Source organism: Peromyscus californicus, unplaced genomic scaffold (genome assembly GCF_007827085.1).
Source record: "Peromyscus californicus insignis strain IS unplaced genomic scaffold, ASM782708v3 Scaffold_11__1_contigs__length_118956290, whole genome shotgun sequence".
In the NCBI taxonomy this organism is placed as follows: Eukaryota; Metazoa; Chordata; class Mammalia; order Rodentia; family Cricetidae; genus Peromyscus; species Peromyscus californicus.
The window spans coordinates 73,684,879-73,712,603 of NW_026294402.1; the positions used below are offsets into that span (position 1 = coordinate 73,684,879).

Genomic DNA, 27,725 nt, shown 5'->3' on the forward strand with positions numbered 1-27,725 from the left:
AGAAGAAGAAGAAGGTGATCTTAGATTAATTCTAAATCTCCAGTGTGAATAAGATTAACACAGTGCTAATGTAGACAGTCTTCTCTTGAACTTATCCAGATTATTTTGTCTCTAGCATTTTTCTTCAGGGACAGGAGTGCTTTCCACAGTTGCCAACATAGTGGTCACTTCTCACCTGTCAGTTCTTACTAGAAGAATGTGACAGAATTGGGCACTTTGGATTTGAAATGCTTTCTTAGGCTGTAGCAGAACCTTCTGCTGTAGGCTTTTTCCAGCCCATCTCTACTTCACTAGCTATTGCTTTTGACCTGAAAGTATGGGAGCCTCCTCGACTTTGTTGTCTTCAAAGACTGGAGAAACTTCATTGGTCCTTGACCACTTCTTTTCTTTACTTTCCTCCCTAGTTAAGTTTACTTGCTACCAGGCTTTAAAGCTTTATATCCAACTGACTAATTTCCAGTTTATTGCTCATTTCTTAACTTCTCTGCTGGGTCCCAGATCTGTCTGTCTGTCTATCTGTCTGTTTATCTATCTATCTATCTATCTATCTATCTATCTATCTATCTATCTATCTATCTATCTATCTGTCTGTCTGTCTGTCTGTCTGTCTGTCTGTCTGTCTGTCTGTCTGTCTATCTCATCTATCTATCTATCTATCTATCTATCTATCTATCTATCTATCTATCTATCTATCTATCATCCATACATCCATCCTACTCTGTGCAGTTAGAATCCCTTTTAGAAAGTCCTCAAAGTGTTATTGAACTGTATTCAGCTTATTCTTTGCCTCACTTGTTTGCTTTGTTGCTCTGTTCAGGAACCCTTTATGTCCTTTATGGAGTCCCAAGTTCTCCTCTTTCTATGAAAATGTCCATAATATAAATGAAAAACAAATTGTACTGTTTTGACTTTTTCTCTTTTAGGTAAATGTTTTCTGTCAGGTGTGAAGTTGAGGTATGCTGGATAAGAAGTCAAGATGTACACAATGCTATGCTATGACCAATTTCAACTCAATTTTGCTCTGAGTTTATACTTTTTCTTTGATTTTTTTAAAAAAGAAGCCGAGTTTCATTCTGTGAAGCACAGACAACATTTGATTTTGTAGTTCTACACAAGAAAAATCATCAAGGATCCAATAAAGTTTCTCTAGTCTTTGAAGATGAGAAAGTTGAGAAATTTGCAGGGTGACATAATGCATCGCTGCAATTCACCAATATAAATCCAGCAATGACTTTGGCAAAGGTGACAGCTCACACATATATGGATTAAGAGTGCATCACACATTGTACTCTCCAAATTCCCCTAGGTATCAAGTACAGCTGAAGAATGTTCTTGACGTTTATTTGTTCTGAAAGATCATATTCAGCCATCTGTTTCTCTTTGTATCTGAAGAACAGACTTAAATGAGCTACAAGTTATGACTTAAAGAAGATAATCTTTCTTATTGTAAAGTGAACTTCAGGATTAATTGTGCATTGGTTCAAGGGAAAGCTTGTCTACAGTGGCTTAATATGGAGTTTTATAAGGTGGAATATACTTATAATACCAATATAGACTCTCAATACTGTAAAGTTAGGGAGAAATCCATCGACTTATGAAATTGGAGGCAAAAAGAGTTCTGGGTATGAGGCATGAGTGACTGACCACTCCTTTTTTTTCTACCATATAATGGTACTTAAAAATGTTTTTTGATTATTTACTTTATGTGTATGATTATTTGGCTCATGTGTGTGCATGCCCCATGTCTGTGCCTGGTTCCTGCTGAGGTGAGAACAGGGTACTGGCTCTTTAGGAGTTGTAGTTACAGATGGTTATGAATCACCACATGGATTCTGGGAACAGAACCTCAGTCCTCTATAAGAGTAGCCAGTGTTCTTAACAACCAAGCCATTTCTCCAGCCCCCATAAATAGTACTCCTTTTAAAAATAGAGAATAGGGACAAAATAAGATTTACTTTCTTTCAAAGCCTCGGGAAGAAACTGGCTGCTGGCAGTGAGGGTTGCTGTAGGAGTTAAGTTATAGGATTCCTGGTTGTCCACTGCTGGCAGAGCCTATGTGAGGCTTCTCTTGAAACAGTTGCTCCCACTGTCTCAGGTGAAGACTCTCTCTTGTTACACAATGTGTAAGGATGGACAATGAAGAGAATTCAGGCTTTAGCTTACACCACTATCTGCGACTGATTGCTCTGACAGAAAATAGTGGATGTTATAACTTTCCCTATCAGAGAAACTCAGTAGAAGCCATCGATTATGGCAAAGGGCACTGACTGGACTTAGAGGTCACAGGTGTTGGGAAAGAGGCTGAAGCAGACAGATAATCCATTTAATACTGAACAAAAGAAAAACAGTGGCCAGTGTGGCACAAGCCAACGACAAAGAAGCTATTCTTGGTAAAGATCTGATATTTAAAGTGAAGACTAAGAATTTGCAGGTGCATGCTAAAGGCTTTGTGTAAACAGCACTCAAAGCAAGGATGGGACAAAACTAAACCTCAAGATTAGCTCCATAAGAAACTTAATGAAGCATGCAGTTGGACTATGTCAGAAATGACATCTTTTGTACACTGGTGATGATTTCCACATCCTCAAGAGGGATGAATATCAGAATTTCCTCTGTATTCTTTGCAACTGTTGCTTTTCTTTAGAAATAAACTACTACATACTACATTGTACACAATTCATAGTCTATAGAATGGATTCAGTGTTTTTGCAATTTTCATGAAGTTCTGACCTTATGAACCTATTTGAGCAGTGTTACAAAATGTATGCAAAGTATGGGTATAGTAGCATCTTATTGAGCATATTGTTCTATTTAAATACTTTATTACATTTATTTATTTATTTGTGTGTGTGTGTGTGTGCACGCACATATAGAGGTGATAGGACAACTTGGAGGAGTGAGAAAGGGCTCCTGGATGAGCTACATTGCAATAAAATAGTCTTTAAAGAAACTAAAATTATGGCTAAAGAGGTGTGCTACTTACTGAGGCAGGAGTCAGCTCTGCAAGAAAACAGTGTATGTATCTAGCAGGGAAAGATCAAAACGTGTGAGACAAAAGCTGAAGAGAAAAAGGGTGAATGCATCAGAGCTGGAGTCCTCAGTGATCCTATATCAGAAATGGATAGATCTGGACGTCAGAAAATCCAAGAGGTAGCTGAACTCAGGAGAGTGATCAGTTAACTGGGTATAATGGATACCATAGACAACAGTAGAATACTCACATAGGGCATACCAAGACATACCACATTGTGGGCCATAAAACACATCTTAACACAGCAAAAGAAGAGAAGTGATGCAGTCTCTGGCCTTGGACCAAGAAGTCAATAACAGATGGACAGTTGGAAATATCTCCAAATATTTAGACACTTCCCAACACACTTGTAAATAACACATGGACCAGAGAATAAATCTTAAAAGAAAGTAAAAATCATTTTGAACTAAATGGAAATGAAATGCAATCTATTAAGGTTTTTGTTAACAGTGGAAGTAGCACTGGAGGGCATTTATATGCTGAATATTGATTAACTGAGTCAATAATTAAGTCATTCAAAGTGTGAATGCTGTGCTTTTGGCAGAGATGCATTGGGTAAGGTGGAACATGGGAATGGCAACTTAGTTTAGAATATTCTAAATGTTGAGAGTTCCTGGATAAAACTTCTTGTTTTCAATTAATTTAATCCTGAAGATGAAGACAATAACCTTGCAGTTAATTTAGTATAAACATTTTTCTTTCTTTCAATAACTGTGTGTTACCCCTTGGTATTTAAATATCCACTCCTTCCTGGCTAGAAACTCTCTTAAAACACTTTCACTATGATCATTAAGACTCCTTAGTAGATTCTGGGATTTCTCAGCCCCTTTATACATTAGCTAAGTCTTATACTGATGTTTATTATTCACACTTAAAATAATATTTTAATTTATTCTTTGAAAATTTCATAATGTGTACACCATAGTTTGGTCACAGCCACCCTTACTACCTTCCTCCAGCTCCTCCTAGTGTCCTTCAATACCTTTTCCTCTCAACTTCATTTCTTTAAAACATTAATAACCCACTGAGTCTCATTAGTGTTGCTTATGTATGCATACATTTGGGGCAAACTGCTGGAGCATTGACAAGCTACCAGTGGGCATACCCCTAAAGAAGAATGATTCTTCCTTCATTCATCACCAATTGCCAGTGACTCCTCATGTAGAGGTAGGACCTCAGGAGCCCCTTTGCTATCCATGTTAGAATTTTGTGTTGCTCAAATCCTAATTGGTTTCTAATAAAAACCTAGAGCCAGATATTGGGGTAAGTGCTGAAAGATCAGCGAGACAAAGGAACAAGCCACTAGAGGAAATTCTCATCACTACTGGATCCTCAGGCCGAATGGAAGGTCAGATCCTATCTCTGTGAATCCTCAGACTGAATGCCTCCGAGTCATCAGCGGAAAGGTCTTTTGAGTTCCTGTCTCCTCACACCTTATATGCCTTTCTCCACCCAGCCATTTCACTTCCTATCTCAACCTCCCTAGTGCTGGGATTAAAGGTGTGTTTGTGCTTCCCAAATATTGGTAGCAAAGGCACGCAATCTCAAGTGCTGTGATTAAAGGAATGTGACACCACAGCCTGGCTCTGTTTCTTTTAGACTAGATTAATCTCATGTAGTCCAGGGTGGTTTTGAACTCACAGAGATCCAGAAAGATTTCTGCATCCCGAGTGCTAGGATTAAAGGTATGTGCCACCACTGCCTGGCTTCTACAGTTAATCTCGTGGCTGGCTCTGTCCTCTGATCCTCAGGCAAGCTTTATTTGACACACAGTATATCACCACAATTTTGAGTGACTTGCTCTTGTGTAGGTTTTACACAGGCCACTCTAACTCCTGTGAGTTCACGTGCGCAGTGACCATACCATGTTCTGAAACATTTTATTCTCTCCTCCCTATCCTTTGGCTCTTACATTCCTTTTGCCTCCTCTTTGGTGATATTCCAGGAGCTTTGAGTGGGGGTAGGTTGATAGAGATAACCCATTTATGGCTGATCACTTAGAGTCACATATTCTTAGCACTTAGAGCAGTTATGAGTGTCGGCACTAACCACTATCCACTGCAAGAAGAAGCTTCTCTAACAAATGTTGAGAGCAGCACTAATCTATGAGTATAAACAAATATTTAGAAGGCAGTTTGATAAACACCAACAGCAGGTTCCTTTCTTGGGCCTATGGTTTCCATAAACATGGAGTTTTGGTCAGCTTTACAGAACCAGGCATGAAATCCCTCCTGTGGATTATGCCACACACCTTATTCCTATAACCACCATGCCACCATTGTACCAGTGGGTATGTCTTGACTGGCACAGTTGTATTGTAACATTCAGGGTCTATTGGTGGGGCAAAACTACTGATATCTCCTCCCTCTACCCCCAGAAGCCTTCATAGTACCTTTCAGTGCTAGGAAAGCTCTCCAGCAGATAGAAAAGTAAGTGGTCAGGTTGAGACTGCGTTCTCAAAGTTATATAACCAAAGTATATTGTGTCTTCAGCATTAGGGTCTTCCTTCTTTCTATTTATGGTGTGCAACCAAGAGCAATGGCAATAGCCTCTGGGGCCTCCATGATCAATAACTTGTAGGGACATTTTCCATGTCTGGCACTGAGGTTTTCATTTAATAGCACATGTCCTCTGGGAGCAGTATTCTCCATTCACGCAGGGTCCCTCTGTTCAGACTCCTTTAAGAATTATATTTCTTTGGTTTAGCTTCCTAACTAGAGGGCTTCATAAGGTTTCTTCCTAGATCATTATTTTTTATTTACCCACTTCTCTTTCCCACCCCTCTGACACCAATCCCAATATATTGAACCCTCAGCATTTTCTTTGTTTTTTTCCTGTCACATATTGTATGACCTCTTCCTCAGGATTGCAACATTCCTTCCAAATTGAAACCTTTACTCCAAGAAGGAAGTGGAGATGCTTGAGTCCTATGAACTAAACAGAAGGTAAAATGGCAGGGAGAATGGGAACTTGGAAACTTCCTCAAGGTGATTACCCAGTGATGCTAAAGTAACTAAACAGTTGCCGGGGGTTGACACTCCAGACAGCAAAAATGTGAAAGGAAAGATGCGTTTAGACTGTGGTGCTGCCTGTGAGCTGCATGGAGAGCTTCCGGGCTGCAGTTTTCAGGAATCATCTGTTGCAGGATATTTGATCACATTGTGTGAAGATGTGACTCTGTCCTTCCTCACCTGCCTAAGACACCTTCTGATTGGTTTAATAAAGTGCTGAACAGCCAATAGCTAGGCAAGAGAGGATAGGTGGGATTTCTGGAGGGAGATAGGAACCTGGGAAGAATCTGAGGTGGAATTCACCAGCGAGACGTTCAGGAAGTTGGACGTACTGTACTGAGGATGAGTAATGAGCCAAGTGGCAGAACATAGATTAATATAAATGGGTTAATTTTAGTTTTAAGAGATAGTTGGGAACAAGTCTAAGCTAAGGCCAAGCTTTCATAATTAATCAGAAGTCTCCATGTCATTATTTGGGATCTGGTGTTCCAAAGAAAGTCCAATTACAGCCATCATCCATGTTGGGGTGGGTTTGCTGGTGATACACCTGCTTTTGAGTCATTACTGCTTCTTGGGAGTTACCTGTGGTTGACATATTGTGCACCCCAATAAACTTATCTGGGGGTCAGAGAACAGAACAGTCACTTTGTTAAACATAAAGGTTAGGCAGTGGTAGCACACTCCTTTAATCCTAGCATTCCAGAGGCAGAGATCCATCTGGATCTCTGTGAGTTCAAGGCCACACTGGAAACTGCCAGGCATGGTGACACACACCTTTAATGCCAGCACTTGAGATCTCATGTCTTACTTGGGAAAGACACACACTTTTAATCCCAGGAAGTTATGGCAGGAAGCAGAAAGGTATACAAGGCATGAGGACCAGGAACTAGAAGCTTTTTAAGCTTTCAGGCTTTTAGCAGCAGTTCAGCTGAGATCCATTTGGGTGAGGACTCAGAGGCTTCCGGTCTGAGGATTCATGGAAACAGGATCGACTGAGAAGTTGGCAAGACCTTTTAAGATTCGTGCTACAGCAATGTTTGTCTTTCTTGGCCTGAATGACCTCACTCAGTTACATTTTTATTTAAAAACTTTGATTGTCTGTTTAAATCTTCTCTTTGGGGACCTGTTGCAGGCTGAGGTGGGACCAGGGAAGAAGAGAGCATGAGAAGAGCTGATGAAAACTGAAGATTCTGTGATGACACCAAGTTATCCTCTGGTTGGATGCTGTTGAAATGGTTGCCCAAAGGTTGACTGGGATGGTTTCAATGAACATCTGTAAACACTACCCAGGCACCTGGTGTTCCTGGTGTGATTTGTCAATGTCGACATTGCCCCATTTAGAGACAGCATTGGCATCTTTCATTGTCACCTTATATACACTCAGCGATCTCAACAAGAAGGAAGTTCCTACTTCCTCCTACCTTCTCAGGTCATCATTCAGACCTGGGAGTATTTAGTGCCTTAAATACAAGCATCTCTCTGAGACAAAGATTTTTAAAATTTTTTTAATTCATTTTACATACCAACCACAGATCTCCCTCTCATCCCTCCTCTTGCTCCCCACCCCCCTGCCTTCCCCCTGACGCACATCCATCCCTTCTTCCAAAAGGGTAAAAAAGGGTAAGTCCTCCCATGGTGGGACAGTTAAGCCTGGTACATTCAGTTGAGGCAGGACCAAGCTCCTCCTTGCTGCATCAACGGTGAGCAAGGTGTCCAACCATAGGTAATGGGAACCAGAAAGCCAGCTCATACATCGGGGATAGATCCTGATCACACTGCCAGGGGCCCCTCAAACAGACCCAGCCACACAACTGTCTCCTGTATGCAGAGGGTCTAGTCTGGTCCCATCAGGTTCCATAGCTATCGGTCTAAAGTTCATGAGCTCCTATAAAATGAATCTTAAAAGATCTTGTTAATAAAAACAAACCCGGAGTTAGGTATTGGGGTGAACACTGAAAGATCAGAGAACAGAGCCAGCCACAGCTAACCACGCCTCTCCAATTCCTCAGCTGATCTCGTTTCCTCAAACTGGAAGCCTCTGTGTCCTCATCTGAATGGATCTCAGCTGAACTAATGCTCAAAAGCCTAAAAGATTAACAAGGCTCTAGTTCCTGGTCCTCATGCCTTATATACCTTTCTGCTTCCTGCCATCACTTCCTGGGATTAAAGGCATGTGTCATCATGCCTGGCTGTTTCCAGTGTGGCTTTGAACTCACAGATATCCAGATGCATCTCTGCCTCCAGAAATGCTAGGATTAAAGGTGTATGTGCCACCATTTTCTGGCCTCTATGTCTGTCTGTCTAGCAGCTGTTCTGTTCTCAGACCCCCAGAAACATATAACACCAAATAGACTGGACCCAAAAAAGAAATCCCCTCACCACATAATAATCAAACCACTAAATATATAGAATAAAGAAAAAATATTAAGAGCTGTAAAGGAAAAAAGGCCAAGTAACATATAAAGGCAGACCCATAAGAATAACATCTGACTTCTCAGTGGAGACTCTGAAAGCCAGAAGGTCCTGGACAGATGTTATGCAGACACTAAGAGACCATGGATGTTGGCCAAGATCATTATACTCAGCAAAATTCTCAGTCACCATAGACAGAGTAAACAAAATATTCCATGATAAAACCAGATTTAAACAGTATCTATCCACAAATCCAGCCCTACAGAAAGCACTAGAAGGAAAAATCTAACACAAGGAAGTTAGATGCACCCATGAAACCACAGGGAATAGATAATCCCACACCAACAAATACCAAAGAAGGGAAACATAACACTACCACCAAAAATAACAGGAATTAACAATCACTGGTCATTAATATCAATGGACTCAATTCGCATATAAAAAGACACAAGCTAACAGAATGGATACGAAAACAGAATCCATCCTTCTGTTGCATACAAGAAACACACCTCAACTTCAAAGACAGACACTACCTTATAGTAAAGGGCTGGGAAAAGTCTTTCCAATCAAATGGACTTAAGAAGCAAGCTGGTGTCGCTATCCTAATATCTAACAAAATAGACTTCAAACTAAAATCAATAAAAGAGATCGAGAAGGACATTACATATTCATCACAGGAAAAATCCATCAAGATGAAGTCTTAATTCTGAACATTTATGCCCCAAATACAAGGGCAACAACATACATAAAAGAAACATTACTAAATCTTAAACCACACATCAAACCCCACACACTAATAGGGGGAAACTTTAACTACCCATTCTCACCAATGGACAGGTCTGCCAGACAGAAACTTACCAGAGAAATAAGGGACCTAACAGACGTTATGACTCAAATAGACTTAATAAACATCTACACAGCATTCTACCCAAACACAAGAGAATATACCTTCTTCTCAGCACTCCATGGAACCTTCTCTAAAATTGACCACATACTCAATCACAAGGCAAATCTCAACAGATACAAAAAAATTAGAATAACCTCCTATATTATATCAGACCACCATGCCTTAAAGTCAGAATTCAACAACACAAATTACTATTTAGCTGGTGCTCTGTGGTCTTCACATATGAGTAAGGGATGCTCTTGGCTTTCCACAAAGATCTCTCTAAAGACCTCTCCCTTCTTCATATGTTGTCCTTTATACTTAAGTCACCTTCTGTTTCTGGTTGTGTGTGTGGGGACTGGGGATTTACTGTAAAGCCAAATTTCTGAATTAGTCTGTCATAGTAAGCCTTGTGGGAGGCCATAGTTTTGTAGAACTTAGCATTTATTATCCTTAGCTATGGGCCTTGGCCTTGGTTTCAGGAATGTAAGAAAAAGTTTATTCAACATCCTGTTATAATCCCTGATGGGAGATTTATAGCCATTTCTGAGCCAAAAAACAATTGTCATCAGTTATTTATACAATGTACTAACATGTAATGTTTTAAAGGTATAAATTATTATAAATGAGTCAACTAACTCATCTTTATTCCATTGTGTCAACTATCAACCCACAGAAACACTTTCTACCAGGGACTCCCAGGGGCTACACTGGGCTGGAACTCAGGTAGGCAATTTCTATTGTCTTCCTATCCTCCATTATTCTATCTCCACACTTAAGCTTAATCTTATATCAGCCTACTAGCAGAAACACCTCCCGCCAGCCCACCTTTGTTTTTGGGGAAAAGTCTTCCTGGTATGGACTCAGGTCCCCCTAGCTTTTTTCCAGAGCCCCTCTCAGCCTTTAGTCCTAGCCTATTTCCATTCCTTTCTGCTACCCATTGACCCGCAGAATAACTCTCTACCAGAGACTCTACAGCCACCACACTTGCTTAACATTCAGAGAGACACAACCAAACAATGGAACATCCACCCTACAAAGACAAGACTAAGGATCAACACCAAGAAATACCCCAAACATCATAACTCCAGATGCCTAGATCCTAGCTCAAAAACATAAGCATGAACAGCCAAGACAATATGACTCCACCAGTAACCCTATTATAGTAGGTCCCAAGAAATGCAGTATAGTGGAAAGCACAAGGGCTTCAAAATTACAATTATGAATACGTTCAAGGACCCTAAAAAGATACGAACAAATTCTGTAAGTCTGTGAAAAAACAACCAATTGAATGACACATTGAAAATGATTCCAGGCATGAAAATAGAATTAAACAAAGAAATACAATGACTAAAGAAAACTCAAACTGAAATAAAACTGGAAATTAAAAAAGTTTAGGATGTCCAACACAAACCTCAGAGATAAGCCTCATGAACAGATTATAAGACATCAGAGGGAGAATATCAGGCATTGAAGACAAGGTAGAAAAAAAAGAGAGCTTAGTCAAGGAAGCTCATCAAAGAAGATGTTAAATCTAAAACAAAACAAAACACCCAGGCACAAAATATCCAGAAAATTTGGGACATTATAAAAAGACATAATCAATAAAAAATAGAGGAGAAGGAGGAGGAGGAGGAGGAGGAGGAGGAGGAGGAGGAGGAGGAGGAGGAGAAGAAGAAGAAGAAGAAGAAGAAGAAGAAGAAGAAGAAGAAGAAGAAGAAGAAGAAGAAGAAATAATAATCCAGGTCAAAGGCACATAAAATATATTTAAAGATTACTTTTATTATTTTTAATTATATGTACGTGTGTGTGTGTGTGTGTGTGTGTGTGTGTGTGTGTGTGTGTGTGTGTCTGTCTGTCTGTATGTCTGTCTGTGTGGGGGTATGAGTGCATTGTTCTGGGAGGCCACAGGCAAAGGATCCCCACGAACTGGAATTACAGGCAATGGTGAGTTACCATGTTGGTACTGAGAATCAAATTTGGGTCCTCTGAAAGAGCAGTAAGTGTTCTTAATCATTGAGCTATGCCCCCATCTCACAGAGAATATTTTTAATAAAATTAGTAAAAAATTACTCAGTCTAAAGAAGGAGGTATCTATCAAGGTACAGGAAGTGTACAGAGCACATACAGACAGGGCCAGAAAAGAATTTCCCTTTGATACATAATGATCAAAATCCTAAATGGATAGAACAAAGATAGAATACTAAAAACTGCAAGGGAAAAATACCAAGTCACACATAGAGGCAAGCCCATCAGGGTAACAACCAACACCTTCTTCTTCTTCTTCTTCTTCTTCTTCTTCTTCTTCTTCTTCTTCTTCTTCTTCTTCTTCTTCTTCTTCTTCTCCTCCTCCTCCTCCTCCTCCTCCTCCTCCTCCTCCTCCTCCTCCTTCTTCTTCTTCTTCCTCTTCCTCTTCTTCTCCTCCTCCTCCTCCTTAAGGTACACAGTTTAGTAACAGTTTGTCAAAGAAAAAACACATTGTCACCTTGAATTTATACATTGACTGTAATATCTTGATCATTTCAGTAATGGGGAAATATAGAGCAAAAAGACTCTTACATGCAACTTTCTCTAACCCAGACCCATGGTTTCCACTTGGGGACAGGAGAAAAAGCCATCCTTCCTAACACCTGACTTCTTACTGGAGACTCTGAAAGCCAGAAAGCAAACTCTGATGTACCAGACCAGACTACTACACTCAGCAAAACTGTTAACACAATCAAAGGAGAAAAAAAATTCCATAATAAAACCAAATTTAAGCCATACCTATCTACCAACCCATATTAACAGGAGGCCCCCAAAGGAAAACTTCACTCTGAAGAGTTAGCAACACTCAAGGAGACACAAGGAACAAATAATCCCAGAACAGTAAGTACAACTGGGGAAAAACAAGTACCATAAGAACAAAATATCCGGAATCTATAAGCACTGTTCATTGATAACTCTCCATGTTAATGGTCTTAACTCTCCAATAAAAAGCCACAGATCAATAGATTGTATTAGAAAACAAGATTCATCTTTCTGCTGCATCCAAGAAACACATACATCACCATTAAGGATAGGTCACCTCAGGATGAAAGGATGGAAAAAGGTATTCTAAGCAAAAGGACCCATGGAAAACGCCAGTATAGTCATTTTAATGTATGACAAAACAGACTTTAAAACAAACCAGAAAAGATAGGAAAGGACACTACATGCTCACCAATGGAAGAACCCACCAAGAGCATATTGTAATCGTAAACATTGATGCACCCAAGACACATTACTAAAAGAAATTTACCACAGCTAAATTCATGTATTGACCCTCACACAGTGATAATGGGTGACTTAGGTATCCCACTCTCAACCAATATACAGGTCATCTAGACAAAACCTAAACAGAGAAATGCCAGAGTTAAATAATGTCGTAAATCAAATGGCTATAACAGATGTAATGTAAATACAGAACACTTCACCCAAACACAAAGGAATATACTTTCTTCTCAGCAGCTCATATAACTTTCTCCAATATTGACTTAGACACAAAGCAAGTGTAAATAGATATAAAAATTGAGTTAATCCCTGCATTCTATATGACCATCATGGGGCAAACAGGTGTTTGTTCACATCTCCCTAGGAGAAGTACACAAGAGATGCCATGTAAATAATAAAGTCAACCAAAAGTCTAAGCTATGTAGTTAGATTTTTTTCACGTAGTCAAAAACCTTTGTAAGCCAATGTGTTTTGTCTGTTGTCATGTGACCTTATTTTAGTAGTACTTTCTTGTGTGATGAGTTTTATTACATTTAGTTACTAAAATTGGGATGTAGGCAGGATTAATTTCACAATACTATGGTCAAATTTAATGTATAGGCTAATTCAAAATTTATAAAATTATATTGCATCAATTTTAAAGTCAAGTGGAAATTATTGAGATCAAAGTAAAAAAATGAAAAAATGTATGTGAACACACAAGAAAATACTACTTAATGAATGTCTGACCTTTTACACTTACAAATGTCACTAATTATTTTAAAATATTTGACATTTAATATAATCCAAGATCATTGTACTCAGTACTTTCTTTTTTTATTTGTTTTTACACCATATGCAATTTTTAAAGGAAAATTTAATTCACATGTTTTGGACTCATTTGGCTATGTCATCAAAATTCTGGTTTGTAAAAACTATATTGCATCCAAATAGTCTTTTAGTGTATTTTAAAATAAATCTTTATTATGTCATTTTTTCCCCTTGTTAAATGGTAACATATTTTTTGCACTGTTAGAGGAATTTAAACACACATATTTGCTTTATTACCATTCTGTAACTCTGGATACTTGATTATTTATTAAACTAAACAATTAGCTTCATATTATAAAAACAATCAGTTTTGTTTAATGTCTGAGCTTAGAGATGATTTCATTAGTGAAAATGATTGGCAGGACATAGTAATTATGAATACAACAATGAACACTCACACAACTCTTTTGTAAATTGCAAACCAACAGTTCCCAACCCAATCCTATTTTTGACACATGAAATAGGACCTAGCCAGTATTGTTGAATATAATGTATATTAGGTAATTGGCTCAAAAATTTTGCATATAAATTAAAATCTTACAAATATTCCATTACATTTGTTGATTTTATGTCTGCAGTAGGAAGGGGAGTGCATATGCCCTGGCACATTTGTGGAAGTCAGAGGACAACTTGTGGGAACTGGTTCTACCACCTGGGTCCTCTGGGTGAAACTTAAGCTGTCAGGCTTGGTGGAATGCACCTTTACTACTGAACCATTTCACTGGTTTAAGAACACCAGTTTTTAAAGTACCTTTCTGAGGTGGGCAATTCATGTAAGAGAAAATAAACTATCTTTATAATTCCAACCAAGCAAGTGAAAGATTTATAGATTAAAAAACTTTCAGACATTGAAGAAAGAGATTGAAGAAGATATTAGAAGATTGAAAGGTCTCCCATGCTCATGGATTGGTAGGATTAATATAGTATAAATGTCCATTTTTACCAGAAGCAATCTATAGATTCAATGAAATCCTTATCAAAATTCCAGTACAATACTTCACAGAATTTGAAAGGATAATTTTCAGCTTCATATGGAAAAACAAAAAATGTAGGGAGGACAGGTGAAATAATCCTGAATAATGAAAGAACTGGGGGAGGTATCACCATGCCTGATCTTAAACTGTACTACAGAGCTATAGTAATAAAAACAGCATGGTACCGGCACAAAACCAGACACAGTAATAAATGGAATTGAATTAAAGATCCAGTCATAAGTCCACACACCTATTGACACCTGATTTTTGACAAAGAAGTTAGAAGTACACACCGGAAAAGAGAATCTTCAAAAAATGGTGCTGGGCAAACTGGATATCTACATGTATAAGAATGAAAATAGATCTATAATTACCACTCTGGACAAAGCTCAACTCCAAATGAATCAAAGACCTCAGCATACAGTCAGATACACTGAGGATGATAGAGGAGAAAGTGAGGAACAGCCTCAAAGCCATTGACACAAGAAAGGACTTTCTGAACAGACCACCAGCAGCACAGGCACTAAGAACAACAATTAGTAAATGGGACCTCATGAACCAAAAAGCTTCTGTATGGCAAAGGACACTGTCATTCAGACAAAGTGGCAGGCTGAAGAATGGGAAAAGATGTTTGTTTTTAACCAACTATACATCCAATATAGGGTTAATATTTAAAATATATAAAAACTCAAAAGACTTGGCATCAATAACTCAATTAAAAATGGGGTATAGATCTAAACAGAGAATTCTCCAAAGAGGAAACACAAATGGCTGAGAACCACTTAAGAAATGCTCCCATCCTTAGTTACCAGGGAAATGCAAATCAGAACTACTTTGAGATTTCATCTTACACCCACCAGAATGGCTAAGATCAATAAAACAAATGGCAGCTCATGCTGGCAAGGATGTGGAGTAAGGGGAACACTCATTCCTTGCTGGTGGGAATAAAAACTTGTACAGCCACTATGGAAATCACTGTGGCAGTTCCACAGGAAGCTGGGAATATATCTATCTCAAGATCAGCTATACCACTTGGGAGTATACCCAAAGGCTCTTAACCCTACTAGAGAGACACTTGCTCAACCATGTTCATTTCTCTGACATCAGCAGATTAATGGATAGAGAGAATGTGGTACATTTACACAGGGAATATTACTCAGCTGTTAAAAATATGAAATTATGAAATTTGCAGTTAAATGGATGGAGCTAATAAAAATCATCCTGAGCAAGGTAACCCAGACCCAAAGAGACAAATATGATCTGTATTTGTATATATGTTTGTGTTACCTATTAAGTCTTCGATAAGCAAGCTACAATCCATATAACCATAGGGATTAGTTATAGAGTGCAGGACTTGGGGGAGGGATGGATCTCTCTAGGGAGGGGAAATATAATCGATAAGGATGGATGGGGGCAACTGAAACAGGAGGATCAAATGGGGATGGGGAGGGAAAAGAGAAAGGAGGGAAGGAATGTGAGAAGGGACAGCTAAAATTAAAGGCCATTTGAGGGGTCTTATAGAAATCAAATACTGTAGAAGCTTCCTGAGTCTCACCCCCAGTTCTGCAACAGAATGCCTGCTGCATTCCCTTCCCCTCTGCTCACATCACCCATGGATTCCACAGATCTCCCCCTCCCAGCACCCTCCCTCACTTGTTTTATCCCAGCCTCCAAATCCAGCAGGCCCCCTGCTAACCCAAAGCCCACACCTGCCCAGGAAACAGGTAGGTTGACTGTAGATTTTCACCTCTCCTTTGGCTCTTCCATCCCAGTCTCCCCAGTCTCATCCCTACCCACCACATCCCCATCTCCAATGGAGCACAAATTATCTTTTCCTTCAACCTTCTTTCCCCCAACTCATCCCAGTATTACAGCCTCCAACACCATCAGGCATTCCTTACGGACACATCAGCTAAGCAGGACACTCATCCCTAGTGCTATAACAGACCTTCTAGGGGTGACCTTTCTCTACCCTCTCCCCCGATACCAAGGAGACAAAATAAGCAGATCCTGGTTGAGCACTCTGCTCTCCTCCTTCCTGTGAACCCTCTTCAGATCCCCAGCCTATCCTCATTCCTAATTATCAGCTCCCAATACCCAGAAACACATTTTACCTGGAATCCCCAGTGGCCACACCTATCAGGCCCACAGAAAATTTCCTACCAGGCAACACGCAGACTCCACACTTTCCTAAAAAACCAGAAAGGAAACAGAAATTAAGGAACAAAACACCCACCCAACAAAGACAAAACCAGAAACCAGTACCTAGACCTATAATCATCCCAATTCCAGATGTCTAGATACCAGCGTAAAACCACAATCAATAACAACCGGAAAAACGTGTCTCCATTAGAGCACAGCAACTCTACCACAGTAGGCCCTGTGATATAATATAGATGATAGAGGAAATGGATACATTGTCAAAGAAAGTGTTAAACCTAAAAAACTCTTGGCACAAAACATCTAAGACATTGGGGACACTATGAAAAGACCAAATTTAATAATAATAGCAATAGAGGAAGGAGAAGAATCTCAGTTCAAAGGCCAAGAAAATATTTTCAACAAAATTGTTGAAACCTAAATAAGGAGATGCCTGAAAAGGCACAAGAAGCATACAGTGCACCAGATAGATTTGACCAGAAAACAAAGTTCCCTGGCCACATAATAATCAAAACACTAAACAGAGAACAAAGAATTTTAAAAGATGCAAGGGAAAAAGACCAAGTAACATACAATGGCAGACCTACTAGAATCACACCTGACTTCCCAATAGCGACCCTAAAATCCATAAGAGCCTGAGCTGATGTGCTGCAGACTCTAAGAGAATACATATGCCAGCTCCAACTACTATACTCAGCAAAACCCTTAATCACCATAGATGGAGAAAGTAAGATATTGTATGATAAAGCCAAATTTAAACAATATCTATAATCTAGCCCTACAGGAGGTCTTAGTAGGAAAACCTCAACCTAAGGAGGTTAACTACAACCATGGAAACACAGGGAATAAATAATCTCAGACCAGAAAAATTGAAAGAAGGGACACACACACACACACACACACACACACACACACACACACACACACACACACACTCACACATTCACACACTCCCACACCACCACCACCACCACCACCAGCAACAACAAAACAACAGGAATCAACAATTATTGGTCATTAATATCTTTCAACATTATTGGTCTCCATTCCCCAATAAAAAGACACAGACTAACAGAATTTATGCAAAAACAGGATCCATCCTTCTGCTGCATAAAAGAAACATACCTCAACATCAAGGATAGATATTACCTGAGGGTAAAGGGTTGGAAAAAGATATACCAAGCAAATGGACATAAGAAGCAAGCTGGTGTAGACATTTCAACATCTTACAAAATAGACTTTAACCCAAAACTAATCAAAAGAGATGAGGAAGGACACTATACACTCATCAAAGGAAAAATCCACCAAGATGATGTCTCAATTTTCAGCATCTATGCCCCAAACACAAAGGCAGCCACATTTGTAAAAGAAACACTACTACAGTTTAAATCACATATTGACCCTCACACATTGATAGTGGGAGACTTCAATACCCCAGACTCACTAATGGTCAGGTCATCTAGACAAAAACTAAACAGAGAAATGTTGGAGCTAACAGATGTCATAAACCAAATGGACCTAACAGATATTTACAGAACATTTCATGCAAACACAAAAGAGTCTCAACAGACACAAGAAACTTGAAATGACCCTTGCATCTTATCAGACCATCACAGATTAAAGCTGGATATTAACAACAGAAACAACAGAAAACTTACAGACTAATGGAAGCTGAACAACTCCCTACTAAATGAAAGAATGGGTCAAGACAGACAGAAAGAAATTAAAGACTTTCTAGAATTGAATGAAAATGAATATATAACATATCCAAACTTATGGGACATGCTAAGAGGAAAGTTCATAACACTAAAGTGCCTACATTAAAAAAAAAATTGGAGAGATCTTACACTAGCAACTTAACAGCACACCTAAAGGCTCTAGAACAAAAAGAAGTAAGTACACTCAAGAGGAGTAGAATTCAAGACACTGAAATAAAAAAAAAACAAATAATCCAATCAAAAGATGGGGTAGAGATCTAGACAGTTTTCAATAGAGGAAACTCAAATGGCCAAGAAACACTTAAATGTTCAAAATCCTTAGCCATCAGGGAAATGTAAATCAAAACTACTTTGAGATTCCATCTTACACCTGTCAGAATGGCTAAGATCAGTAACGCAAGTGATATTGCATACTGGCAAGGTTGTGGAGCAAGGGGAACACTTGTCCATTGCTGGTGGGAGTGCAGACTTGTACAGCCACTGTGGATATCAGTATGGTGGCCCTCAGAAAGTTGGTAATTGATCTACCTCAGATCCAGCTATACCATTCTAGATGGTATATGCCCAAAAGATGCTTCAATGTACTACACCAACACTTGCTAAACCATGTTCATTGTTGTTCTATTTATAATAGCCAGATAATGAAAACAACCTAGATGTCCACCAAACAAAGAATGGATAAACAAAATGTGTTACATTTACACAACAATCATTACTCAGCTGTTAAACAAAATGACATGAAATTTGTAGGCAAATGGATGGGACTAGAAAAATTCATCCTGAGTGAGGTAACCCAGACCCAGAAAGATAGATATGGTGTGTATTTGTTTATATGTGGATATTAGTCATTAAATAGATGATAGCCAACCTACAATCTGTAGTCCCAGAGAGGTCAAATACAGAAGAAGTATCTGGGGGTGGATAGAATATATTTTTATGGGTGGACTGGGAGCAGAGAGGACAGGGATGGGAGAATCAGATGGGAAGGGGAAAGTGGGGTTGAGTGAGGAAATGTAGGGAGGTCAGCTGGATTTGAGGGGTGTTATGGAAACCTAATGCAATGGAAACTTTCTAAAATAAATGAAGGTGATCCTAATGAAGTTTCCAAATAATTAGGAAGATGGAGTCCCAATTGTCTATCTTTTGTCACCAAAGCTTCCAGTACCAGGACTGGGTTACATCCAATTGAGTTGTTGGCCAAAGGGGTCCCATGCAAACTTTCAAACAACTCAGGCTGTTGCCAAGATAATTAGGTTGCTCTCTGCAAATGGATGGCAAAGTCCCATTGCTGAAGACAACACCCACACATCCCACTGAACAAGGAGAGGTCGAGCTGGTGCCTGCATCAAACCTTTTCCTCTATGTTCTGATGTCCTTGATATGGGAATGTACTTTGCATGCTACCCAAAGAGAAAATAAACACCAATGTAGGCACAAAACCTTTGATCTACAATCAATTCTGCCTCCAAAATATGCCAGGGCAATGGTGGCACAAAACTTGTGGGGATAGCCAACCTTTGTCTCATTTGACATAAGGCTCACTCCATGAGATGGAACCCATACTCAACATTGCTTGGGTGACCAAAAACCAGAGACCAGATAGTCCAGAGACCTAGAGTAAAACTAAATACTACTGGTCTGAAAATATAAAGTTTCCTAATATGTATATAAGGAAAATATATTTATATACAATCTAAATTACATGGGGGACAGAGCCCTTTCTGGATGTAGGTCATTGCCAAATGAAGCTCCCTGTACCAGGAATGGGTTACATCTAATCGAGTAGTTGGCCAAAAGGTTCCCATGAGAATGCCAAACAAGGCTACTGCCAAGGCTATTGTTTGCTCTCCACTAACTGATGGTAAGGCCCTGTTGCTGAAGACAACACTTACACAACTCACTGAACACAAAGAATTTGGGCTGGTGCTTGCCTAGAGCCTTCTCCTTTATGGACTAGTGTAAATGACACTGGAAGGTACTCTACAGACTATCAGAGGGGAAAGGTAAACACCAGCCCAGCTACAGATCCTGTGATCTACAATGATGACCTGCTTGCACTATGAGCTAGTGCAATGGTGGCCCAAAGCTTGGGGGCGTAACCAACCAGTATCTGATTGGAATTCAGGCCCGCTCCATGAGGTAAAGCCTATACCCAGTACTGCCCAGGTGGTCAAGAACCTGAGAACCAAATAGACTGGGGACCCAGGGGATAAGACAAATACTGTTATTCTGATAAAGGAATGTAGCAATAAAATGACTCCTAATAACATTCTGCTGTATTCTAATACTGTCTCTCACTCAGTCATCATCAGAGAAGCTTCCTTCTTCCTGCAGTCGATGGGAACAAAGCCAGACAGTGCATAGAGTGAGAGACCTTGGAACACTTAATCCTAAGTGGGATTTCTCCACCAAATCTCTTCCCTGAGGGCTCAGGGAACCCTGATGAAGAGGAGGTGGAAAGATTTTAAGAGCCAGAGAGAAGGAAGGACCCCAGGGAAACAAGGCTTTCTAAACTCAGCAGGACCAGTGCACATATGAGCTCACAGAGACTGTGGCAGCATGCCCAGGGATTGTACAGGTCTGTGCCAGATGGGGTCCCAGTGCTGAAGGAAGTGGACACAAGCTCCCATCCCTAACCCAGAAGCTATCTCCAACTGATGACTGCTTGTAAATGAAAATTCAGTTCTCTCCAATGGAGTCTCACTTGGAATACAAACCACTCTTAAGGCCAGGCCCCATACCCAGCAGTAGATGGTCAACACAAAACAATCTAATGGCATGTCCCCCCCACCCTTCACCCAGGACATTTTTCTTTTTCAATCTTTCAGGTCCTTTCATGGCTTCTGGTTTTTTGTTTTTATGGGATTTGAGTGTGTTTGAACGTGCATGTCTCTGTGTCTATCTATGTGTGTTTCTTGACCTTTTTTTTAGTTCTTTTCCCTTCTGTTTGTTTGTGTTGTTCTATCCCAGTTTGGCTGTCTTTGTTTTTTTTATCTTATTTTATTCTTATGCTGTAGATGCTTGTTTGTTTTCTAAGGAGAGGGAGGAGGGGAGGGGAGGATCTCAGAAGAGCTGGGGTGGAGAATCTGTAATAAGAACATAGTGTATTTTCAATGAAGGAAAAGTAGGGACAAAAGTGGTAGTTTCCGGAAACTGCAGGGAAGACTTTTGTATTAGCTGTAGAGATTGCTCTTTGCTTCTTCAACAAAGCTTTTCTTTTGTGTTCATTCAAGTTTCCCATATTAGCCTGTGCTGTTGCACAGCAGCATTACAGTGCTATTTACTGAAAAACAACAACAACAACAACAAAAAACCAACAAAACTTGCTTTCCCAGAACAATGACTTGACACATTATTATGGAAATGTATTTCTTGATTTAAATATTGTGTAAGTCTGAGACTCCTTCCATCCCCATGAGAAAGAAGCTCTAGCATGATGGTGTGAATCAAAGGGGAACACAGTCAATTTAGCATCATTAAGTTTGAAAAATTATTATGAATTCATTTGCAGAGGAAAATCAACATGGAATGGTTTTAAGATGTCATCTTATAGTGTGGATTGTGGGTAATGAAAACGTCCCTTTAGAAGAATACAGGCAGGTGTGTGGGAGTTGGCATAGGAACAATTGTTTATGGAAGTGGTTATGAAAAATACAAAACATTTGATTAAAACATGGGAGGGAAATGATGAGGTTTGTTCTTTTAAAATTTCTTTATTAAACAGTAATTACTTTCATCTCCTCCAACTGTAGTGCAAACAATTATTGAGCGCTCACTAAGAGACTTGCGAGTAAAGTATGAAAAGCAATGACAAGAAGACTATAAATAACTAAAATTAAACAGCTTCTTAAGGCTGTATGATTTAAAAAATGTCCTGGGAAAAACAAGCTTTGACGTGTGACTTGACAGCTGTGTTCGTGAGTACTGTTTATTTGTTGCTCTCTGGAGGGCAGACTGCGCAGCTGCCTCTCAGTGAGGTGTTTGGCAACTGTTTCCATGAAGAAGTCATTCTGAAAAGTCTTGTATTAAAAGTAAGTTTTCAGCCATTACATTCAATTAAAATTTGTGAGATGAATAAAGATCATATTAGTCAAATAGGTGACTACTATAATTTAATAAACGTTTCATTCTGCAGATCTACTGTTTCTCTCAGTTGCTTTTCTAACACTGTGACAGAACACCATGACCAAGGCAACTTATAAAATAAAATATTTAATTTGGACTCTAATGGCTTCAGAGGATTAGAGTCCATGGCCATCATAGTGGGTCATGGCAGCTGGCAGGCAGGTGGGAGAGCTCACATCTTGATCCACAAGCCCAAGACTGAGAGAGCTAACTGGGAATGGTGTGGGCTTTTAGTAATTCCAGATGCATTCAAGGTGACCACCAAGATTCGTCATCACATCACTGTTTTGGAGGTTTAAGGGAACTTACTAAACTCAAAAGATTTCTTAGTGGACTTAGGACTTTGTTGGTATAATGGGTAGATAAGATTTTTTTCTTTTTCCTCTTAATGGTTTAAGATCTTCCGTGGGTGAATCTTTTGAATGTCTCAGTGAAAAGTGTTTTTTCCTCCCGGGTTTTAAAGTTATTTTTGTCACTGTTACTTGTTAACTTAGTATGGTGGTGATAAGGAGACATTAGAAACACTAATAGCGAGACACCCATTTTAAGCTTAGGAGAAGTGGGGGGGTGACTTATATAGTCAGTGTTTGTAGACTCTTGAGAGTGCTCATTTCCATATATCTCTGCTTTCGTTTGGCTGAGGCTTAGCTTCCCTCCACTGTCCTTCATCTCACTGGCTAAGTCTTTTCTTCTACTGAGAGACAAATAACTCCAGAGTAGTGAAACGCCCGGAGCTTGTCCTGTCACCTCTCAGTAAGGGAGCTGATAAAATACTTAAATTTCAGAAAAAAAAAAGAGGGTGGAATATAAAAGCTATCGTGAGTATAGCGGAGAAAGGGAATGTAGCCCAGGAAAGTGGGGTAGAGAGGTGCTCATTATCACATTGCTGATTTCCTGAGCGTGTTGAAAAGTCATTTTATGTGTTCATAACCAGCTTTGCAGAAGTAATGAGAAGACCAGCAGGAAACCCTTTCTGCATCTAACCCACGCCCCACTGTCGCTTTCCTCGGTAGATGGAAACGGGTGGGCCAGTGTTGGCTAACTTCTTTCCAAATCAGTAAAATGTGTTTTTCAGATACTTTGATGTCTTTAACTTTGTTCCCATTCATCTATGTAGTGGACGGATAACTCCTGAGTCAATGGGCTGTATGTTTTCAGGGAAGTAGGTCTTTCCAGCAGTCTACACAAAGATTCTAAAGAGACTGGCTTGCCGCCCATGTCTCCAAGCACCTGGATACAGCATGGTTATGATTTTACATCATGTTTATAACTCAACTGCTTTCCAAACATTTGTTGGTTTCTTAAGGGAAGTGCTAGCCTAGACCTTTTCTCCTTGAATTTGAGTCAGGCATCATTTTTTTTAAAAAAAGCTGTTTACAGATGTGTAGGTGGTTATCAGCATTACTATTCATCACCTACCACTTACATCCCAAAGCAATCATTTCCTGTCCTGTCCTCAGACCAGGTGAGGCACAGGATGTGAGATGGGGGATGTCCTGGTGCTTACTTGTTGCTATCATTAGCTGTCTAGGAAGTGTTCAGGACCTTGGGAGGTGACTGAGACATTTCCCAGATTCTCCAGATGCTCCTGAATAGCCTCACTCCTGCCTTAGAAGGAAAAGATCACTTTGGAACGAGGCCATCTTCACAGCTTCTGCAGTTGCTGAGCCTGTGGGGCTGGACACAAGAGTTGGGATCCTCTGCTTTTTACTTCCAGCAGCTGTAAGGGGTGTGTGCCTTTTGCATGCTCGTTTGTTTCAGGATTTCAAGTAATTAAATGAGGGATAAAGTTTATAATTTTACTTTATTTGACAAATTTTAAGGCTCATTAAACTAGAAGGTTTCTTAGATGTCCAACTTTCTGTTTTTGTCAGGACGAAAATGAAAACTAAATAGAATAATGAACCACCAGTGATTATGAAAGATAATTTGCATAGGGGTGGATGATTTTGTCTATGTTGACTTTTGAATGGGCCTTTAAATAAAAGTCTTAATTTGCCCAACATAGGAAATCTGATTTTTTTATCGTGTTATTTTTGTTATAATGTTACGTTTTTTGCTATGTACATGTTCTGCTTGTCAAATGCAAAGAGAATATTATTCTTGGGGCATTTTCACAGAGTCCAGGAGCCATTTGCTCAGGGCATCCACTTCTAACAACAGAACCACTTTTTTTTGTCCTCTCTTCACATAAACTTTCCATTGCTGCAGATAGCAAGTAGTTCCTGAAATGTGTTTCTCTCATTCTTTCAGTACTGTTCCAGAGTGACCGCATAGGGCCTCTCAGAAGCAGGCCAGCACGCGGATGGCAGACTGAGCTGTGGTATGAGTCTGTTCCACAAAAGCATCACTTAGTTTTCTATGAGACCTCAAGGGATGACCTCATGTCTTGTGGGCTGCAGTCCTGTGTGTTCGGTTTGCTTGTTTTTCCTGCTGCGTCTGCTTTCTCAGCACGCTCTTTCCTGTTCTGTGGGAAGGGAGAAGGAATGCGTTCTTCCCTTGTCTTGACTTTTATGCAACTTATTCCTTAAAATGCTTTACCATGAGAGAGTCTTAGGCGCTTGCAATGAAATAATTGGACATCACAGTTAACGTTATCTTGTTAATGTTATCAAAATGGCATTGATGAGAATTGCCAAAATAATCTTATTTGCTTGGTCTATGAACCTATATGGTTTCTGCTGTTTTAAATTTATAACCCAAATAAATTTATTTAGTGGTTAAATTGTTGATTTTTCTTTTTAAATATATCCAACCGTAGTATGTGTGTGTGTGTGTGTTATACTTGCTAATGTGGGTGTGTGCATTTCTGTGTGCAGCCACACATACACATCTCTACTTGTGCATGTGCAGGACAGAGGCTGACTCTGGGCAGCTTTCCTCTCTTTTTGAGACACAGTCTCTAACGGAAGCTCATTTGTCCAACTCGGCTGACTGGCCAAAGAGTTTCAGATACCCATCTGCACCTCCCCCGTTACTAGGGGCACAGGTTGGGGCACTGCCACACTTAGGTTTTACATGGGTGTTGCAGACCTGGACTTAGACCTTCATGATTACCATTAACATGTTACCTGCTGAGCCATCTTCCCAGTCCATCCACCCCCAACTATCATCATAATGGACAACCTATCCAAGATTCCCAGTTATGTGTACCGTCAGACACTGATACAGAAATTAAATTTCACCTTAAAACATAATTCAGTGATGTGTTTTTGAGAACTGCTTAAAACCTGAGATAAAACTGCTTTTTCTCCTTGACTCTGTGAGGAAAGTTCTGAGCCTTTTTATTAGAGCTGGTTCAGAATGAATACTGTATAAATGACTAGAGACAGAAACTCTATTTTAGTTCTCATCTTAAAGGAAAAGAACAAACCTTCCTTTTCCCCCTCTTCTTAATCTGTCACAAGCTCCTCCCTCAGGATCCTTAGCCCTTGAAAGAGAGAGAGGGAGAGAGAGAAAGAGAGAGAGCCACAGTGCTAACGTTACAATTTTAAACAACTTACATATTCACATAAGTGGTCTCAAAACTGGGATTGGACTATATTCCCAAAACTATGTTAATAACATTTTTAAACTCATAAGTGATTTCTCCGTAAGCAGTTTCTGATTGGACAGTGATTGCTATGGCTTCTGGGGGCATGCACTTGGCAATGTAAATTAAAATGATTTTGCCACTGTAGTAAGAGACAGTGATTTCAGTCTTGGACTTTGCACACACACACACACACACACACACACACACACACACACACACACACACACGCAGCACTGAAATGTCTACAGTGTATGTACAAATGCGCCAGCTAAAGGATTCCAGGAAAGAGTGAATCATTGAGAAAAGTCTAGACACCAAGTAGCACCATGTTTGTGCAAATCTTGAGACATTATTTAGTGGAATATTAAGAAAATTAAAAAAGTGGAAATTTATTTTCAATTTCTGCTGAGCATAGAAATGTCCTAACAAATTAAATAACAAAATGGATTGAAGGCTGTATGTGCTTTTTAGTTTTATCTTGGAGGCCATATATGTATCTCTGCGTGAATACACACATGCGGACTCTGGGTGACTGTGAACCAAGATTCTCAGTGATGGTTTCTATGTGATAGAATTGGAGATGGTTTTCAAGATCCCTTGCCAGTTTTTGCATTTGTTATCTTCATGTAATAGCTATGGATTTCCAGCTAGAGAAAGCACTGGCATTGATTCCATTACTTCTACTGACAAGAGATCATTTTATTGCTAATTTTCATCATCAGTCTACAGATATGGAGAAAGTGTCAGCAAAAGCTCTCACCTGTCCCTGAGGGTGTACTTCCTCTTTGTTCTGAGGTTAAGTTTTGGGTAGCTTGGGCTTTTAATCTTGCACCAATGATAAGGCTGGAAGGAATGGCTGAGAGACTATGAGTCTGATCATGGTGGCAGCCACCTCAGTGCACAGTACTCTGGCAGACATCCAGAGAAACCCTCAGAGAGGGAGACATCGACGTTCATCGGCTGAGTGTTCTTCAGGCAAAGGCTGAGTACTAGACATTACCACAAAGCGATATCAACCCTAAATTAAATTAAAGCTATTTATTTATTTATTGTGAGTAGTGCTTTTTAATTCATTAAAAAACTCTAGTATATACAAAACAAGATGTATTTTTTTTTCAAGAATTAAAAGCACTCTCTAAAAATTTAAAGTGGGAACATGAATGACGTGGAGCTGTTTCTCTTAGAAGCACTTACACAAACACATATGGACCCCGGAAGTATTACACACAGGTCAAGATTGTTTAGGACAGTGACAGGACCTCAGGGCCCTCTGCACATATCACAGCTCCAACATGGCAGACAATGAGGATGTTGGGAATGTGTATTTGCCTTTGGTAAAAGCTATTTATTTTTCAACTAAATCCCTATGTCTTTTCCTATGAAGCCCATAATGGGCTCTTCTGAAGCATGTTTTCTAGTATAACTCTTGCTGCCTTGAAAGCTGAAACTCTCCATAGTCACTCTGAAGCTTGCTGTGGTCCAGATGTACAGTTTATGTCTTCCAGCCAATGAGTCTGGGAATTATTTCCCTGAAGAAGCATTGATGATATTTTTCCATGTTGACTCTTTCTGGGTGCACTTTAAACCTTAATAGGAGGTAAGTAAGAAGCAGCCCTGGCAGCAAGGGCCTCAGGCAGCAGCATCCTCAAATGAAGATGGCGTTGGTGTGTCTGTACAAATGTGTCTCTATTAACTCCCACCTGTCCACATTTATATCCACACATATGAGTGTGTGTGAGCACACATGGCAAAACTATCTTCATAAAGCCAAATAAAGTGTTCAGCTATAGCTGAGTCTACCCAATCACAAC

The 27,725-nt window shown here is 39.6% G+C and overlaps 1 long non-coding RNA gene across 4 annotated transcripts in view; it reads left to right on the forward strand.

Annotated features, from left to right (window-relative positions):
* The window catches only part of LOC128096031 (uncharacterized), a 108,389-nt gene that overhangs the window by 50,486 nt on the left and 30,178 nt on the right, over positions 1–27,725 (forward strand). The window contains exon 4 of one of the 4 annotated variants that reach the window (XR_008213513.1): positions 7,175–7,327. The exons of the other annotated variants lie outside the window; for them this stretch is intronic. This is a non-coding gene — a long non-coding RNA (uncharacterized LOC128096031). Of the gene's footprint in view, positions 1–7,174; positions 7,328–27,725 lie in introns of those variants that run through there. 4 annotated transcript variants of the gene reach the window in all.